The sequence below is a fragment of the Lissotriton vulgaris genome, chromosome 9, assembly GCF_964263255.1.
Source record: "Lissotriton vulgaris chromosome 9, aLisVul1.2, whole genome shotgun sequence".
In the NCBI taxonomy this organism is placed as follows: domain Eukaryota; kingdom Metazoa; phylum Chordata; class Amphibia; order Caudata; family Salamandridae; genus Lissotriton; species Lissotriton vulgaris.
Genome location: NC_141697.1, coordinates 29,332,563 through 29,352,690, shown reverse-complemented (window position 1 = coordinate 29,352,690; position 20,128 = coordinate 29,332,563). Strand labels below are relative to the sequence as shown.

Below are 20,128 nucleotides of genomic sequence, written 5' to 3'. Positions count from 1 at the left end.
TGTCAGTTTGAGTTAGCTCTTCGCTCGAGCTATCTTCCATGGCCCCATCGTCGTCGACTTCTTCCGCTTCGAGCATTTCAACGTCCGCGTCGTAGTTGTAGTCGACCTCCGACGCGGGATTCAACAAGTCTTCACTAACTTCCCGGTCAGCTCCTTCATCATCCCCGGCATCGAATATGTTCACAGGCGCCGGTGCAGTCTGCTGGGACTCCTGGCGCACAGCGCGACGATGCATAAGAGTCTTCTTGGATCGAAAACGGGAACAAGCCATGCAGCTGGCTTCATCATGATCCGGCGACAGACACTTGTTGCACACCGGGTGGACGTCGATGTAGGAATACTTTTGAGTTGCACACGGGACATCTCTTGAACGGACTCCGTTCCATGATGGTACATCGATAAGGTCTTTGGCGTCGACTGGGCCTTCAGCGTCGAAAGCACACGGCTCTCTGGAATCCGGTTTAGGCCAGCACAAAAGATGCACCTTCAGCGGGTCTGGGGCGGCCTGGTGCAGAGTGCTGTTTTTGCGTTGGGCGTCCAGTAGCTTTCAATGGGGTTTCTCCGGTTTGTAAAGACACTGCAGGCTCGGGGACAATGGTCTTCTGGGTGAGATCACCATTTGGAGAGGTAAGTTGGATGCTGGGGTTTGGTTAGGCACCGTCGTTTGGGCCACACAAGCCCGTGGGGCCTCAGGTGCAGGGGTGCCTTTTAGGGTCGGATCTTCTTACCAGCTCCTGGTCACGGTTGGGGGGCCCTTCTGGATTTAGGCAGCAGGCATCGGCTTGAGGCAGGTCAGAGATCACTGGATCTCAGGTCTGGATCGCCGGAGAGATCTCCTTGTGGTAATGGGCCATTCTACCTAGAGTGTGGGAATTCGGTGCAGAGTGGTTCAGACTCGCGGATCCTTGCGGAGCTGGAGTCTGTGGGTGAACAAATCTGGTGTTCACAGGAGACAAATTCTTTCAGATTGAAGGCAGGCAGGTCCTCTGGGATTCTTGAGGTTGCTGGCTGCAGGACACACCAAGATTTTGCTGGAGCAGGTTTGAGGTGTAGACAGGCCGGTAGGGCTGGGGCCAAGTCAGTGTGGGTCCTCCTCTAGTTAGCTTAGACACGGCTGTTAAATCCTTCTTTTCTTCTTCTGGTTTCTTGACCGACTTCTTGGTTCAGGGCTGCCCCCTAAATACTGCATTTAGGGGGCGTTTTAGAGGTCTCGGGGTCAGTAACCAATGGGCTACTGACGTTAAGGTGACTACACCCTTGGTGTACTCACCCCACGTCGTGGGGGAGTGGGTACAATCCCTAATCCTGATTGGGGAGTGCCGGCTGTGAGAAGTTGGCCTGATATGCAGTGCTCACTATTCTAGTGAACACTATGTATCAGTCCAGACAACCCGTATTGATGATTGGTTGTAAGTCAACCTTATAGCCCAGCTATCCTAGTAGCGTGGATACGAGCAGTCTAAGGCTAAAGACTCGAGAGGGCGTGTTAAGCCAGCTGTTATACCATCACATATACCCCTTGAACACCAAGTGAAAGGACACCACACAAGTGTTATGAAAATAAACAGTGTATTTATTAGAATCACAACAGCCCTGTACTCTTTATGAGGACAGGGTACTAAGCACAAAACAAAACTCTTACGAAAATACTTAAGTTAGCACAGTATATACAAATGCCCGAGGGGCACGGGAAACCATATACTCTGAAAGTGGAATGCGAAATTACTAGCAGGTAACTACAGTACTAATAGGCTTTGGAATCGCTAGGTCTTGACTACAGAATCTTTAGATTACTTCTAGGAGGCCCAGGGGACTCGGGTGCAGAGTGTGCACTCTCACGCGTGATGCGAGACAAAGTCTATGGTAGCTAGTAAAAGCAAAGTTAGTGTTCTCGGGCGAACCCGACCTGGTAGGAGGAAAACGAAAGTGGATTCTGACCCTTGGATAGTGAGGCTATGCTGGGGCACCGAAATGCCGAAGTTACCTAGCCCAGGGGCTGCAGCTGCATAGGTCTCAAAAGACGTCGGGAATCCTCGTAGACGGACCAGGAGCCTGGGAGAAAGATGCTGGCAGGCGACCAGTGAAGAGAGTTCGAAGTGATCCAAGCCTGGATCTTGAAGATGGACGATACCTGAAAGCAGAGGGGACCAAGTTCGTGACTACTAGCCAGTAGTCAGGTGGCACCAGGAGGGCACCGGATGGTAGTCACCTCGACTAGGTGAGTGGGCGACGCTGGGCTTTGCAGATCTCACGGACCAGGAGGCGTTGTCGGCGACCAGGATGGAGGGGCGAGCTGTCCCACGATGGATGAAGCTGTCGGCGTCGCTGGACCCAGGATTGGGCAACAAAGCCTTGGCTAATTCAAGCCCACGCGGTGGACCTAAAATGGCATCTTGAGTGGACCAGGAGGGTCCGGGGTGCTCCTCTTTTGGAAGGGAGCAAGGGCCAGTCTGGAGCAACCAGACCAGCAGCAGTGATGTCGTCGGGCGTCGTTAAGAAGGCCACAAGCCAGCGGGCTAGTAGCCAAACAACGCGGTGAGCAGCAAAAAGCAGAAGGGCCCCACGCAGATCGTGGAGATGCTGGGAGGCTGTACTTCGGTGCTGGAGCTGCTCAGGGTCGGGGCTTCTCGGACCCCAAAGCACTCACCAGAGGATCCCTCGGCGGTCGTGCTGGAAAGAAGTCGTGCAGTCTTGAAGATGGCCGGTCCCTCGAGGTCTCGTCGCACTCACGGTTCTCCGCTTTGCTGTAGAGGTGAGTAGAGGTCAGAGGTGCCAGGGAAGCCGGTTCTCGTCGAGCTGGGCAGTCGGATTCCGGAGGAAGGACTTGCAGCAGACCGCAGTGTTCTTAAGATGGTGCCTGCGGATGCAGGGTGACTACTCCTTAGTCACAAGGGAGAATCTTGAAGAAGAAATCTTGAAGTCCTTTCGCAGAAAGTCGTGTCTTGATTCCAAAGATGATCTAATTTGGAAGGGGGCCCGCTCCTAACTTTATACTAGGAAAAGGGGCTGACCCGGTGACTAGGTCCTGCCTATGGGTGGGACTAGGAGGGGGGTGGTTACACCCCTCTCCCATGCCGGACTTCCCAAGGCCAGGGGCTGGTGTGCCCCTGGAACTGGTTCTGGCCGGCCTATGCGTAGTGAGCACCGGGGTGCCACTCAGCAGTCACCTTCCTGTAAAGCCCTGCCTACCCAGGATACACAAAACCCTGTCTGGGATGGTGCTAGCACCGCCCCGGACAGGAAACCCTTTGTCCAGGCTCTCCTCGCTGGAAGGACTCCCAGCAGCAGGAGGTCAGACTCGTGTCTGTGGTGGCAGCATCCATTTTGTGGAGCTGAGGCTTCAGTTAACTTTAACCGGGGTTCACAGTTACATACATGTCGTGTCCCTCTAGAAGGGTGGAATGCTAACCTCGTCGCCAGAATTGGCGAGGGGTTAGTATTCCAATTCGTATGACACCTTACTCGACATGTTTTGATAAAGCAATACCAGAGATAGCATATAACCGCGAGGATTATAATGCACTCAAGAGTATATGGTATGCGTTATCATGGAACAGCTATTAGGACTTGGTTCCGCAAGCTGCAAACGGGCTCAGCTCATGCCAGAGCACCATTTCACACAATTCCATGCACTCTGCCTTCAGGATTGTTAAGGCCTGCCATAGGAGTGACGGATAGGAATCTGTGTGTCCATTTTTAGGGTTAGATATAGGTATACTATATGTACAGCAAAGGGTGATTACACGACTTTGCCCCAGCTGTCATGCAGCCAATTGTGTCTGATTTAGGAGGCCAGCCAGGGGTGGCATAATACATGCTTCAGCCCCTGGTAGGCCCTGGGTACACCTATGCCCTGAGTTACAGGGTCTGATAAGGTGGCCCAGTACCAATTGGAAATGTACCTAAGGTACATGGAATCCATTTTAGAGAGAGAGCAGTAGGCCTGGGGTCCTGATTGGCAGGGCCCCAGGTCGACTATGTCAAAAACCAGCTAAAACACAGGGCAAAAAGTTGGGGGCAACCATAGTCAGGAGGTACCTTTCTACACCGGCCATCTGCAAGATGGTGGCACTGAAGAGTGGGCTTCACCTCGCCTCCCCCAACTGAGGGGTGGGGTTTGCAGAGGTGGGCACACCTTCTGGGCTGGCTAATTTTTCCCACCTGTCTTCCCCCCGAAAAGGAGGGGAGACAGGAAGGGGGCCTGCTCCTGATAGAAGAGGCTGGGGGTCGCATTACAAAGGCTGCAAGGCCTTTGAAGCTCCCCTGCCACAGATGGCTCTTCCTGGCCTGTGGGAGGAGTGACCGCCTCCTCCCATAAAAAGCTTTTTTTCTGGGCTCGGGGAGCGAAGGCTCCCACCACAGGGATCGAGAAAAATGTCTCGTGGTGGAAGGCTGGTGTGCACCAGTCAGGGAACCCACCAGAGGTTGGCCGTTTTTCAGGGGGCATCTCCAAGATGCTCTCTGTGTGCATTTTTTATTAAATCCCACACATCAGTGTGGGTTTAATGTGCCGAGAAGTTTGCAACCAAACTTCTCAGTTTTTAGTGCAGTCATTATGGTGCTGTGGAGTTCATAATGATAAACTCCCAGCACCATATACTCTTAATGGCAGCAATCAATCAATCAACGTACTTGTAGAGCGCGCTACTTACCCGTGAGGGTCCCAAGGTGCTGAAGGGAGGGGGGGTGTGCTGCTACAGCTCGAAGAGCCAGGTCTTGAGGAGTCTTCTGAAGGTAAGTAGGTCTTGGGTCTGCCGTATGTGGGTAGGGAGGGTGTTCCAGGTCTTGGCGGCAAGGTAGGAGAAGGATCTGCCGCCGGAGGTCTTCATTAGATGCGGGGGACAGCAGCGAGGGCGAGGCTGGTGGAGCAGAGCTGGCGGGTGGGGGTGTGGAAGCGGAGTCTACTGTTCAGGTAGGCTGGTCCGGTGTTGTGGAGTGCTTTGTGTGCGTGGGTGAGGAGCTTGAAGGTGATCCTCTTGTCGACGGGGAGCCAGTGTAGGTTTCTCAGGTGGGGGGTGATATGGCTGCGGCGGGGGATGTTGACGATCAGTCGGCCTGAGGCGTTTTGGATGCATTGTAGTCGTTGTAGGTGTTTGGCTGGGATTCCTGTGTAGACTGCATTTCCGTAGTCCAGTCTGCTGCTGACGAGGGCCTGTGTCACCGTTCTTGTTTCGGTCTCGATCCACTTGTAGATCCTGTGAGAAGGTGGCCTGATATGCAGTGCTCACTATTCTAGTGAACACTATGCATCAGTCCAGCAACCCTTATTGATGATTGGTTGTAAGTCAACCTTATAGACCAGCTATCCTAGTAGCGTGGATACGAGCAGTCTAAGGCTAAAGACTCGAGAGGGCGTGTTAAGCCAGCTGTTATACCACATATACCCCTTGAACACCAAGTGAAAGGACACCACACAAGTGTTATGAAAATAAACAGTTATTTATTAAGAATCACAACAGCCCTGTACTCTTTATGAGGACAGGGTACTAAGCACAAACCAAAACTCTTACAAAAAATACTTAAGTTAGCACAGTATATACAAATGCCCGAGGGGCACGGAAAACCATATACTCTGAAAGTGGAATGCGAAATTACTAGCAGGTAAGTACAGTACTAATAGGCTTTGGAATCGCTAGGACTTGACTATAGAATCTTCAGATTACTTCTAGGAGACCCAGGGGACTCGGGTGCAGAGTGTGCACTCTCACGCGTGATGCGGGACAAAGTCTATGGTAGCTAGTAATGACAAAGTTAGTGTTCTCGGGCGAACCCGACCTGGTAGGAGGAAAACGAAAGTGGATTCTGACCCTTGGATAGTGAGGCTATGCTGGGGCACCGAAATGCCGAAGTTACCTAGCCCAGGGGCTGCAGCTGCATAGGTCTCAAAAGACGTCAGGAATCCTCGTAGACGGACCAGGAGCCTGGAAGAAAGAAGTTGCTGGCAGGCGACCAGTGAAGAAAGTTCGATGGATCCAAGCCTGGATCGATGGAAGATGACACCTGAAAGCAGAGGGGACCAAGTTCGAGACTACTAGCCAGTAGTCAGGTGGCACCAGGAGGGCACCGGATGGTAGTCACCTCGACTAGGTGAGTGGGTGACGCTGTGCTCGCAGATCTCACGGACCAGGAGGCATTGTCGGCGACCAGGATGGAGGAGCGAGCTGTCCCACGAAGATTGAAGCTGTCGGCGTCGCTGGACCCAGGATTGGGCAACAAAGCCTTGGCAAATTCAAGCCCACGCGGTGGACTCAAAATGGCGTCTGGAGTGGACCAGGAGGGTCCGGGGTGCCTCTCTTGAGGAAGGAAGCAAGGGCCAGTCTGGAGCAACCAGACCAGCAGCAGTGATGTCGTCGGGCGTCGTATAGAAGGCCACAAGCCAGCCGGCTAGTAGCCACACAGCGCGGTGAGCACGCAAAAGCAGAAGGGCCCCACGCAGATCGTGGAGATGCTGGAGGGCTGATCTTCGGTGCTGGAGCTGTTCAGGGTTGGGGCTTCTCGGACCCCAAAGCACTCACCAGTGGAGCACACGGTGGGCTTGTTACAAAGAAGTCGTGCAGTCTTGGCGATCGTCGGTCCCTCGAGGTCTCGTCGCACTCACAATTCTCAGCTTTGCTGTAGAGGTGAGTAGAGGTCAGAGGTGCCAGGGAAGCCGGGTCTCGTCGAGCTGGGTCGTCGGATTCGTGCAGAAGGACTTGCAGCAGACCGCAGTGTTCTTAGGATGGTGCCCGCTTGATGCAGGGTGACTACTCCTTAGCCACAAGGGAGAATCTTGAAGAAGAAATCTTGATGTCCTTTCGCAGAAAGTCGTGTCTTGATTCCAAAGATGATCTAATTTGAACAGGGGGCCCGCTCCCATCTTTATACTAAAAAAAGGGGGCTGACCCGGTGACTAGGTCCTGCCTATGGGTGGGACTAGGAGGGGGGTGGTTACACCCCTCTGCCATGCCGGACTTTCCCCAGGCCAGGGGCTGGTGTGCCCCTGGAACTGGTTCTGACCGGCCTATGCGTAGTGAGCACTGGGGTGCCACTCAGCAGTCACCTTCCTGAAAAGCCCTGCCTACCCAGGATACACAAAACCATGTCTGGGACGGTGCTAGCACCGCCCCGGACAGGAAACCCTTTGTCCAGGCCTCCCTCGCTGGAAGGACTCCCAGCAGCAGGAGGTCAGACTCGTGTCTGTGGTGGCAGCATCCATTTTGTGGAGCTGAGGCTTCAGTTAACTTTAACCGGGGTTCACAGTTACATACATGTCGTGTCCCTCTAGAAGGGTGGAATGCTAACCCCGTCGCCAGAATTGGCGAGGGGTTAGTATTCCAATTCGTATGACACCTTACACGACATGTTTTGATAAAGCAATACCAAAGTTAGCATTTAACCGCGAGGATTATAATGCACTTAAGAGTATATGGTATGCGATATCATGGAACAGCTATTAGGACTTGGTTCCGCAAGCTGCAGACAGGCTCAGCTCATGTCAGAGCACCATCTCACACGATTCCAAGCACTCTGCCTTCAGGATTGTCAAGGCCTGCCATAGGAGTGACTGATAGGAATCTGTGTGTCCATTTTAGGGTTAGGTACAGGTATACTACACCTACAGCAAAGGGTGAATACACGACTTTGCCCCAGCTGTCATGCAGCCAGTTGTGTCAAATTTAGGAGGCCAGCCAGGGGTGGCATAATACATGCTGCAGCCCCTGGCAGCCCTGGGTACACCTATGCCCTGAGTTACAGGGTCTGATAAGGTGGCCCAGTACCAATTGGAAATGCACCTAGGGTACATGGAATCCATTTTACAGAGAGAGCAGTAGGCCTGGGGTCCTGATTGGCAGGGCCCCAGGTCGACTATGTCAAAAAACCAGCTAAAACACAGGGCAAAAAGTTGGGGGCAACCATAGTCAGGAGGTACCTTCCTACACAACCCCCCCCCCCAAACGAAAGGAGATAAGGCTATCCTTGTCCAGGTAAGCCTCTATTACCTAAGTGGCCATATAAGGAAGGACCAGCTCTGGCTTGGTTTCCCCCTGTGTCATGGTCCACTAGGCAACCCCTCACCCTAAGGGTATCTGAGGGTCTCCACCATAGGGAATCTCTGTCTCTGGTGTGTCTTGGGAAAGAAGAAGGCTGATGCTGGGATGGAGTACTGAAGTGAGGCTCCTCTACCTTTGGGCTCAACTTCCTCCAATCACCATCCATCATGTGTGCCTTCCTTTCTTTAGCCGAGATGCACTGAGCTCTCAGGGTCAGCCTCTGGCTACCTAAAGCTGGAGGCTGAGTCCCTCTGTTTGGCTTACTGGGGGGACAGGTCAGGTCTGGGGTTTTTAGGCCCCATGTTTGGCTGTGCCCAACAGTGTCCAGCTGTGGGAGTTCCCTAACTACTTTTAAGGGGGATCCCTCAGGAGTATGTTCTATTTTCCCTTGGCTAGGCTTACCAGCTTCAGTGATCCTAATCTGCTGATTAAGGGGTTCTTTTGGACAGGGGGCCCTTTTGGGTCCACCACTGGCCTCTCTGATCTCTTCAGCCCTCGGCTGACTGAGGCAGGGTAGAGAGGTGCAGGTTACCTGCTCCAGACTGGGTCCCACCTGGGAAGGGTCCACTGCCATCAGGGGCTCTGCCAGGCTAGGCCTGACTACCTCTGGGGCAGTTCCTTCAACAGGGGTAGAGTCAGTTCCCTGAGGAGGCTGGCTCTCACCTAGTGTCTGGGAGGGGGAAGGCTCTTCTTCCTCCTCAATGCTCTCTGTTTGAGTGAAGTTGTCATATGGATAATTCGTTACATATATTGTGTTAAGTTAGCATGAGTGTATTACATGTTTAAACAGCCATTTTTCCTTCGGCTTCAGTTTTGCACACGACACCTACTTGTTGTTGTCGCTTTCACCCTAGAAGCGGTGATGTGATTTATTTGAGAATAATATGTTATTACTATGCTATCAGCTTTGCCTGGTACACTTGGTACAACTGTCTGCACACTGAGAGCTGCACACTCTAAGAATAACCTAACACAAGGTTGCTGGGAGGCCTGATCCTCGCACCACATTAGACATAACACAAATAATGTTGATGCCAACATTTTGGGCTCTACGCGGGTTTAGGATAGAGTTACAGGGAATGAACGAAGACACTTGGTGCTGCGCATGAAGAGAGCTGGTAGCTGTTGATGTGATCTACTCCTACTGACATTTAGAGGTATGGGTCCGCCCTGCTAAAGCCCGAATGAGACCTTCTTAGATATAAAATAATATGCTAAATAGGGTGCGCGAAATATAGGTGATATAGATTTCTATAGATTTTGCATTGTAATATGCTATCACCTTTTGCTTACTATGGATTAGTGACTATGCTGCTAACTCTGATTTTTATAATCTGCATTTTGGTATTATACAAGATACTGCGTTTGAGAACCTTGCATTGAATAATAAATATTTCAAACTTGCACGTGTGTTCTTTGACTCTCAGTTTTGGTTTGAAATGATTATATAACGAAAGAGTGTTCATGTGTTCCACGATTCCTGAGGTATTCTAAAGATCATGTTCTGGTTTGTATAAGACATGGATCATTTCATAATGATCCATGAGACACTGTAGCTAGCTAGGTAAGGGGATTTCTGACACTGAGATGGGTTTTGGATCATCCTAACTCACTGAGGTTCTAGATCTCTATGCACAGTTCTGTGGGAGAACGGAAACCCTGCTACAGAGTGATCCATTGTTTCAGGCTTCACAACCTCACTATCTGTTTGAGTAGAGGCTGAGACCATTTCAACCTTGCCAACCTTTTCAGGAGGGCACTCAGTCTGTGTTTGGGCTGTGACTGTCACAGCCCTCCTATCCTGTTCTGGAAAGTCTGTCTGAGCCTGGGCAGTGGCTACCACTGCCTTTCCAACCTTTTCAGGGAGGAATGGTGCTTGGACTGGGGCTGTAGCTATTACTGCCCCACTAACCTGTCTGGATAGGCCTATCATTCTGGAATGAGTTTCTTGTTCCACCTCAGCCCATGCTGAGAGTTCCAGGTCATTCCCCAGTAAGCAATCTACAGGTAGGTTATCTGTCACTGCCACTCTCATGGGCCCTGTGACATTACCCCAGCTGAGCTTGACTACTGCCATGGGATGCCTTCTTTTCACTCCATGAATGTCTGTCACCTGATCAGTAAAACCAGGGGTCAGTTGAGCAGAGGGGACCAGATGGTCACTCACCATGGTGAGGCTGGCCCCTGTGTCTCTGAATGCCTCAACTTTCTGACCATTCACTAAAACTTCTTGTCTATACTTTCCCAAAATGTGGGGTCCAGTAGTGAAGTTGGCAAACCCCATGCCAGTCTCACAGACAAGAGTGTGGTCAGGGAACCTGGCTAGGCCATAGTCCTCCTGTTGGCCCAGAGTAATGCCCACCACATTCTTGGGGGCACTCCCACCACCTGGGGGATTACCACTAGTGGTAACAGGAGGTTTAGGAGTATTACCTGGGGTTATATTTCCCTTATTACCATTTTTAGGGCAACTGGCATCACTTTTGTAATGACCCACCTGTTTACAGGTATGGCAATAAGGTTTCTTCTGTTCTGAAGGAGTGTTCTGGGACCCACCACCCTTGTTGGAGTTTCGGGGCCCTTGGGAAGTCTTCTCTGTGGATTTATCCCCACCCTTCTCTTGAGGCTTGGTTGATTCCTTTTTCTGGTCACCACCCTGGTTTTTAGGCCTAACCCTGGTTCTGACCCATTTGTCTGCCCTCTTACCCAATTCCTGTGGAGAGGTCAGATCAGAGTCTACCAGGTGCTGATGTAATAACTGGTTCTGACAATTATTTAAGATTTGCGCCCTCCTAATTAGATTATACAATCCTTTAAAATCAGTAACCTTACTACCCAGTAGCCAGCCTTCAAAAGCCTTAGTGGCACAATCAACAAAGTCAGTCCAATCTTGAGACTGAGTTTTCTGGGTGTCTCTGAACAGCATCCTGTATTGTTCAGTGGTTAAACCAAACCCATCAACCACTGTATTCTTCAAGATTTGGTAATTGTTAGCATCCTCCACCCTTGTGGTGAGGAGCTTATCTCTACCTTTACCATCAAAGGAGAGCCACAAGATAGCTGCCCACTGACTTTGGGGAACACCCTGCACAGTGCAGGCTCTCTCCAAAGCAGTAATCCATTTGTGGATGTCATCCCCTTCTTTAAAGGGGGGCACTATCTTATTCAGGTGCTTTGTATCAAAACTCCTTTCCCTATTGCTAGGTTTATTGCTGCCACCAGTGGGCTGTAGCCCACATAATTCTTGCTCTCTAGCAAGGGCAAGTCTCTCTTTGGCCAGGGCAAGTTCTTCCCTTTCAATCCTCAGTTTGATTGCCCTTTCTTCAGCTTCATACACTCTCTTCTTAGGGGAAGACATCCCTCTGTGAGAAGAGTTGAGAGAGCCATTGGTTCGAAGGGATCTGTTAGAGCCTCTTGATAGAGACCTAACTCGTCCATTCCCAATGTTAAGCTGACCTGAGAGTGGGCCCAGGAGTCCCCTAGTACCAAGCGCATGTCTGCTTAAGTTGGACCTGGTTAGTCTATTGACTTCTACCTGTCCCTTATCTGCCTCATCCCCTGACAACTGGTCCTCATCCTCATCCTCAGCATCATCTGCTTCCTGGAGGGGATGGTCCTGGCTATCAAAGGGTCCCTTTAAGGAGGGCAAACTCCCCTCTGGATTAGAAGGGTCTGGGTACCAGCCCTACTGGCATCATAAGCCTCTAAGAGACCAATCAGAAAGGAGGTGGTGGGGTTAGACCCCTGTTTTAGCTTCCTGAGGGTACACACTTGTCTCATCTCATGGAAGCTAAGAGCAGCATATTTTGAAGTAAGGACCTGTGGAGGGTCCACTGACACAAGGGGATACTCCGAGTTTCCTCCTTTGTCTGACATGCTGATTCTAGTTGGTGTAAGTGATGCACCTACCTACACTATGTGTTTGCCTACTGATCCCTTGCTAAGAGTTGCAGCCAAGGTGTGCTAAGCCTTGAGGAGCTACAACAGCTGGTTCAGTAGAACTCAGAGTATTCTAAGCTTTAGTTATATGTACCTAACAGTACTTATGTGATCTTTCAACAAGATATTCTTAGGATACGTGTGGTAAAACAACAGCAAGCTCAAATCCCACCGCTGCCACCAATGTGAGAAGGTGGCCTGATATGCAATGCTCACTATTCTAGTGAACACTATGTATCAGTCCAGCAACCCTTATTGATGATTGGTTGTAAGTCAACCTTATAGACCAGCTATCCTAGTAGCGTGGATACGAGCAGTCTAATGCTAAAGACTCGAGAGGGCGTGTTAAGCCAGCTGCTATACCACATATACCCCTTGAACACCAAGTGAAAGGACACCACACAAGTGTTATGAAAATAAACAGTTATTTATTAAGAATCACAACAGCCCTGTACTCTTTATGAGGACAGGGTACTAAGCACAAACCAAAACTCTTACAAAAAATACTTAAGTTAGCACAGTATATACAAATGCCCGAGGGGCACGGAAAACCATATACTCTGAAAGTGGAATGCGAAATTACTAGCAGGTAAGTACAGTACTAATAGGCTTTGGAATCGCTAGGACTTGACTATAGAATCTTCAGATTACTTCTAGGAGACCCAGGGGACTCGGGTGCAGAGTGTGCACTCTCACGCGTGATGCGGGACAAAGTCTATGGTAGCTAGTAATGACAAAGTTAGTGTTCTCGGGCGAACCCGACCTGGTAGGAGGAAAACGAAAGTGGATTCTGACCCTTGGATAGTGAGGCTATGCTGGGGCACCGAAATGCCGAAGTTACCTAGCCCAGGGGCTGCAGCTGCATAGGTCTCAAAAGACGTCGGGAATCCTCGTAGACTGACCAGGAGCCTGGAAGAAAGAAGTTGCTGGCAGGCGACCAGTGAAGAAAGTTCGATGGATCCAAGCCTGGATCGATGGAAGATGACACCTGAAAGCAGAGGGGACCAAGTTCGAGACTACTAGCCAGTAGTCAGGTGGCACCAGGAGGGCACCGGATGGTAGTCACCTCGACTAGGTGAGTGGGTGACGCTGTGCTCGCAGATCTCACGGACCAGGAGGCGTTGTCGGCGACCAGGATGGAGGAGCGAGCTGTCCCACGAAGATTGAAGCTGTCGGCGTCGCTGGACCTAGGATTGGGCAACAAAGCCTTGGCAAATTCAAGCCCACGCGGTGGACTCAAAATGGCGTCTGGAGTGGACCAGGAGGGTCCGGGGTGCCTCTCTTGAGGAAGGAAGCAAGGGCCAGTCTGGAGCAACCAGACCAGCAGCAGTGATGTCGTCGGGCGTCGTGTAGAAGGCCACAAGCCAGCCGGCTAGTAGCCACACAGCGCGGTGAGCACGCAAAAGCAGAAGGGCCCCACGCAGATCGTGGAGATGCTGGAGGGCTGATCTTCGGTGCTGGAGCTGTTCAGGGTTGGGGCTTCTCGGACCCCAAAGCACTCACCAGTGGAGCACACGGTGGGCTTGTTACAAAGAAGTCGTGCAGTCTTGGCGATCGTCGGTCCCTCGAGGTCTCGTCGCACTCACAATTCTCAGCTTTGCTGTAGAGGTGAGTAGAGGTCAGAGGTGCCAGGGAAGCCGGGTCTCGTCGAGCTGGGTCGTCGGATTCGTGCAGAAGGACTTGCAGCAGACCGCAGTGTTCTTAGGATGGTGCCCGCTTGATGCAGGGTGACTACTCCTTAGCCACAAGGGAGAATCTTGAAGAAGAAATCTTGATGTCCTTTCGCAGAAAGTCGTGTCTTGATTCCAAAGATGATCTAATTTGAACAGGGGGCCCGCTCCCATCTTTATACTAAAAAAAGGGGGCTGACTCGGTGACTAGGTCCTGCCTATGGGTGGGACTAGGAGGGGGGTGGTTACACCCCTCTGCCATGCCGGACTTTCCCCAGGCCAGGGGCTGGTGTGCCCCTGGAACTGGTTCTGACCGGCCTATGCGTAGTGAGCACCGGGGTGCCACTCAGCAGTCACCTTCCTGAAAAGCCCTGCCTACCCAGGATACACAAAACCATGTCTGGGACGGTGCTAGCACCACCCCGGACAGGAAACCCTTTGTCCAGGCCTCCCTCGCTGGAAGGACTCCCAGCAGCAGGAGGTCAGACTCGTGTCTGTGGTGGCAGCATCCATTTTGTGGAGCTGAGGCTTCAGTTAACTTTAACCGGGGTTCACAGTTACATACATGTTGTGTCCCTCTAGAAGGGTGGAATGCTAACCCCGTCGCCAGAATTGGCGAGGGGTTAGTATTCCAATTCGTATGACACCTTACTCGAGATGTTTTGATAAAGCAATACCAAAGTTAGCATTTAACCGCGAGGATTATAATGCACTTAAGAGTATATGGTATGCGATATCATGGAACAGCTATTAGGACTTGGTTCCGCAAGCTGCAGACAGGCTCAGCTCATGCCAGAGCACCATCTCACACGATTCCAAGCACTCTGCCTTCAGGATTGTCAAGGCCTGTCATAGGAGTGACTGATAGGAATCTGTGTGTCCATTTTAGGGTTAGATATAGGTATACTACACCTACAGCAAAGGGTGAATACACGACTTTGCCCCAGCTGTCATGCAGCCAGTTGTGTCAAATTTAGGAGGCCAGCCAGGGGTGGCATAATACATGCTGCAGCCCCTGGCAGCCCTGGGTACACCTATGCCCTGAGTTACAGGGTCTGATAAGGTGGCCCAGTATCAATTGGAAATGCACCTAGGGTACATGGAATCCATTTTACCGAGAGAGCAGTAGGCCTGGGGTCCTGATTGGCAGGGCCCCAGGTCGACTATGTCAAAAAACCAGCTAAAACACAGGGCAAAAAGTTGGGGGCAACCATAGTCAGGAGGTACCTTCCTACAGATCCTGCAGAGCATGCGGAGGGTGTTGTAGCAGGAGGAGGAGACGACGTTGACCTACTTAGACATGGAGAGGAAGGAGTCGAGGATGAATCCTAGGTTGTGTGCGTGGTCGGTGGGTGTTGGTGCTGTTCCCAGTGTGGTCGGCCACACAGAGTCGTCCCAGGCTGAGGGGGTGGATCCGAGGATGAGGACCTCCGTCTTGTCCGAGTTCAGCTTCAGGCGGCTGCTCCTCATCTAGTCGGCAACGGCCTTCATTCCTTCGTGGTTTTGGCATTGAGTGGATCCTTGGTGAGGGAGAGGATGAGCTGGGTGTCGTCGGCGTAGGAGAGGATGTTGAGGTTGTGATGTCGGGCCACTCGTGCGAGGGGGGCCATGTAGACGTTGAACAGCGTCGGGCTGAGGGATGAGACCTGGGATACGACGCAGATGATGTCGGTGGCTACGGGTCGGAATGGTGGGAGGCAGTCGCTCCGGGTACTGCTGGTGAGGAAGGACGTGGTCTAATCAAGGGCCTTCTTTTGGAATCTGGCTTCTAGGAGGCGTGTCTTTAGAGTGCGATGGCAGACCGCGTCGAAGGCGGCTGACAGGTCCAGGAGGATGAGGGCTGATGTTTCGCCGTTGTCTAGTTGGCGCCTGATGCCGTCTGTGGCGGCGTTGAGGGCTGTCTCGGTGCTGTGGTTTTGTCTGAATCTGGACAGGGATGGGTCCAAGGTGTTGTTGTCTTCCAGGAGGCGGGTCAGGTGCCTGTTGACAATTTTCTCGATGATTCAGCACTGCACTTACAATGTCTAAGAATTGACTTAGACAATGTAGGAGTACAGGGCTCATGCACCTGTAAATTCACCAATGGTATAGTGCACCCAGCTAGAGGAGTGGCTGAACTATGCCAGGGCAGTGGGTTGTAGGCATGGCACACAGGGATGTGTCTCTGTGGATTGTAATTACTAGCACTCCTCTAGTTTTTTACTTAGGTAAGAGTCCACTTTAGCTGTTATTCTATCTGAAACGTGCTACTAGATTTCAAATGGCTGCCTGTCCCTAGGGTGTCTCAACTTGAGAATGTGGGTTCATGACGTGCTGTCAGTACCGTATCTAGAGCACAGTTGGGGTGAATATATCACACTCCTAATTTATTCCATCAAAAACTTGACAACTTATATCAAAACGTATTCTTTTTTTAGACAAAAGAAATTCTAACACAAAGATTACATTAATCACAGTATATTCATTGTCTTTGTGAATTCATTGTTTCTTGTTTTAATTAGGTTTTTGTTGCAAATCTTAAATATTCAATCGCATAACTTGTATATTCATTTAAATGTGTGACAATCATTACTTCATGATTCACATATGTGTATACATTCGTCTGTATTTTAACTGACGGAACGATGATTTTTGAGGGAAGTCCGATGCATTTCGGGATGCCTGTCCCTTCTTCAGGGGCCTCTGTGGAAAAAACAATGTTTAACCTTTAAGTTACTTGCACATGCTTTTTTGTGTCTCCGGCTTATGTGCAGGTGGCTCAACGATCTGGAAAAGGTTCCCCAGCGATCCGGAGTCCCAGTCCAGCATTGGCTGACCCTTCCTGGACTCCACGACGACGCCTGCAGTGTGAATCCAGAGGCTTCCCGCGACCGGCTCAGGTAAGAAAACCCGATGTGAAAGGACACCCCTGCACCTGAAGCTCCTGGGCCTTGGTGAGCTCCACCGACTGTGTCCCCATACGACCTACAGCGTCTAAATTTCATTGAATTGCATTGGTCCTGCCTTGTGGACCCCCTTGTGCTCGCTATAACCTCCGAAGCTTGACTCCTGCAACCGATTTACTTACCTGCAAACAGCGGGTCTCCAAACAACCCCAGTCTCCAATGGGTACATTGGCCCCGATCTTCAATTCTGACCTCTGCACCCGGCCACCCATGTGCTGCATGGTGGTGCAGTATCTGTACTTACCTGAATCTTGCCCTATGCTGACCCTGAAACCCGGAACTGTAAGTTGGTCACTTAATTGCAAAACAGCATTCTAGTTTTCCCCCATAGGTTAATATTGCATAGACTACTGCACTGTGTCCCACCTTCGAAACTGAAAAGAATTTCTATTTAAAAATGTACTTACCTTATTGCGAAGAGCTTGGTCTTAAAATAAATCTTGAGCAAAGCTTATTTTTCTAAAATGGGTGTGGATCTCCTTTTTGGGTCATGTCATTCATTAATCACTGTGTATCACAAATGTCTTGCACTCCTTTGTGTTAGGCCTGAGGCTGCTAACCCACACAACCACAAATAGAGCACTTTGGGTTTGCATCGAGCACAGTACTTCTGGCAGAATCTCTAGACTCATTGGCAGCTCCTCCACTATGGCGGAGGAGCATTGCCCCACTGCTTTTGAGCACTGCAAAGCACGAAACATAAAATGATAACTTTGCGTTATCATTTCATGCTTTGTGCTGCTTGGTGGGTGGGTGGGGCTGCTCTGCTCTCCCAGCAGGGCAGGGGATGAGTGGTTTGCCCACTCCTAAGCACGCAATGACAGTTTGGTTGGCCCTCTTGGGCCGCCCAAACAAGTCATGCGCACGCTCCCTGTTCCTCGTACCGGCTGCGTTACAGCCTGCATGGAGCACGTTCCCACCTCTCCAGCCCCTGGCTGAGCGCTGTGTCACGGCGCTCAGACCATTCACAAGGGGAGCTTAGGTACTTACCAATCACAACATTGGGATAGGTCAGTGGGGCCTGACTCTGCTTCCTGTTCAAGGCCAGGAGAGCAGAGATGCGGGACCGGCAGCAAGGTAAGGATTTTTTAAAATGTATTAAGAACTCTGTCCCTCCACCACCCTCCCCATGCGACTCACCCCCTCAGCCCACGAGCCATGCCGGCCGCCACTGGACTGTGCACGGTACAACCACCTCCAGGTATACCATATACAGAGCCAGCTTCCTACATGGGCTATCAACTTGCCCCACCAGGCTTCTTCAGCTGCTGTGGCCGTGTGTTGCACACAGGAGGTCCTCCAACTGACTTTTGAGTCTCTTGCTTCGGATGGGCTCAGGACACAGCAGGCACAGTCCCTTCTCCGATTATAGCCACCAGGTTCAGCGGGAGCACTCCGTGTCAGTGCAGCCTCTCTCTTCACCAGGTCCTTGGTGCAGCAGGGCAGTCTTTCGGTCCTGTCCTCTTTTCCAGCCCGTCGAGGTCTCGGTACCCTCATTATATCCAGAAAATGCACTCAGGGTAGGTCGCGGTCAGTAGCCAATAGGTTACTAGGTTGTCTCACTACGGATGATCACTTCATGAGAAGTGTGACATCTTGCTATCCCAGAATACTCCTTTCTGCAGATCTCTGTACTGGGGTGAATGTATGACATTGTTCGGCATCTTGTCCATAAATTGTTGTTTTTGCATTTGTCACCCCGAGTGGGATGGGTATACTCAGACGTGAGTCCCATGCTCTCCACACCACTGGAGTCAAGCTATCCTGGCTGAAGACGGCTGATAGCCAGAAAAAGGTCCTAGGATGCTTGATTCCGGTCCAGGAAAGACATGGCTTGGCAGCTCGGGCTGGACTGTTCCCACGAGGCACAGTGTCAGACTGATTTGCATATGGCCATGTCTGAACTGGGGTGGTGTGGAGTGCAAAAAAACGATGGATTTAGGCCCAGATCTCTATACTGGGGTGAATGTATGACATTATTCAGGATTCTGTACATCAATTGTTGCTATTGCCTTTCTGCACACGGCCACTTGTCAAATGGCTATTTCCTTGCCACTTCTAAATTGAGCAGCAGCTTTTTGTCAACACAGCACAGCTCTTTCAGGAGGCTGCTCAGCAGATACATAAGGATACTGCTGCGCAGAGGGCTATCACCTCCATGATGACACCCTCATATTATGGTTGAATGACTGTTTACTTTATATTATTTCTACCAAAAATTATTTATTTTGCTCTGCTGGCAACCAAAAATTACTGATGTGACTACTGGGCGAGGTGTTGCACTGTATAAAGTAATTATTACTTGCAGCCTCTGAGGCAGTAAAAACAGTTTCCTCATGACAATTGTGCTTATCTATGATAACCTCAGATCCGACGTTTACGCTGTAGTACAAATTATTTGAATACTTATAAACACAGCTGCTTTCAAATAAGGTGTTATTGAATATAGAAATAGATATATTCTGATTCGTTCACAGAGATTCAGCAACATTGTGACATTGTGACATTGGGACTCTGCTTTACGACGAGTCCCAAGATGGCTGCCAACACTTTCTGGTTGAAGTGTTGGCAGCCAATCAAATTTCAGCATGGCGACTGTGAATCCGCGAGCACACTGCAAAAATCTGTGTTCCTAGCTATCTCTATATTTTAAACATTAGTATCTCAAACTACTGAAAGGATTTACACCAAATAACAAAAAACACGCTTTCTGGACCAACATCTAGCTTTCTGCCAAATTTAGAGTAATTCTGTTCAGTGGTTTAGGCTGTAGTTGTATTTAGAAGCCCTGTGGGAAAATGCATGAGGAAAACGCGTTTTGGGACCTTCCTTTTTTTTTTGACCCCCACTTGACGGATCAACCCAAATCTTTAAACAGTAACTGAACCGACTGTAGCAAACGTTTTGACAATTTCGTGGAAGATTTGTCAAGTGGCGCTAAATTTATTGGCAAAACAAAAAACGCTTTTTCTATGAAATCACGGTCCGAACTATAACTATATACTAGTGACTGCCAGTAGATCATATATGTCAGCTGAATTCCATACAAAGCCAACCACATCCATCCCTTGGGATGGTGCTGGGTTACTGGAGCAGACGCCATTTCAATAGCGAAAGACACTCTGGTTCACCTCTTGACAGAAAAAAAGCCTGCACTCAGCGTTCAAAGTAACTCCACCAAAATTTGATTTTCGACAATGCGGTTCTATGCCGTGTAATTTGCAGTGCATGGCAAGTGAGTTAGTTACGTTAGGGCATGGGTTATTAGTTAATGTAACGTACAATATAACCATACTCAACTATAACGTCATTTTAACCTTTGTTTTTTCCAGAGTGTTTTTTTTAAACACAAAACATATATTACCATACATAACACCAACCCTACACCTGACCAAGAGTGGTACGGGGTGCGCTGCAGGGCCTGACCCTACAACCAACCCTCAGTGGCTTGAGGCTCAGAAGACCTTGAAGAAAAACAAGTTGCATAAGCCTGAACCCAACACTTTATGGCAGAAGTATGCGTCTCTCCAGCTACACATGCCAT

The 20,128-nt window shown here is 50.3% G+C and overlaps 1 protein-coding gene across 10 annotated transcripts in view; it reads right to left on the bottom strand.

Moving 5' to 3' along the window:
- HECTD1 (HECT domain E3 ubiquitin protein ligase 1) overlaps nucleotides 1-20,128 on the bottom strand; it is a 665,243-nt gene that overhangs the window by 108,435 nt on the left and 536,680 nt on the right. The gene's annotated exons all lie outside the window — the stretch shown is intronic.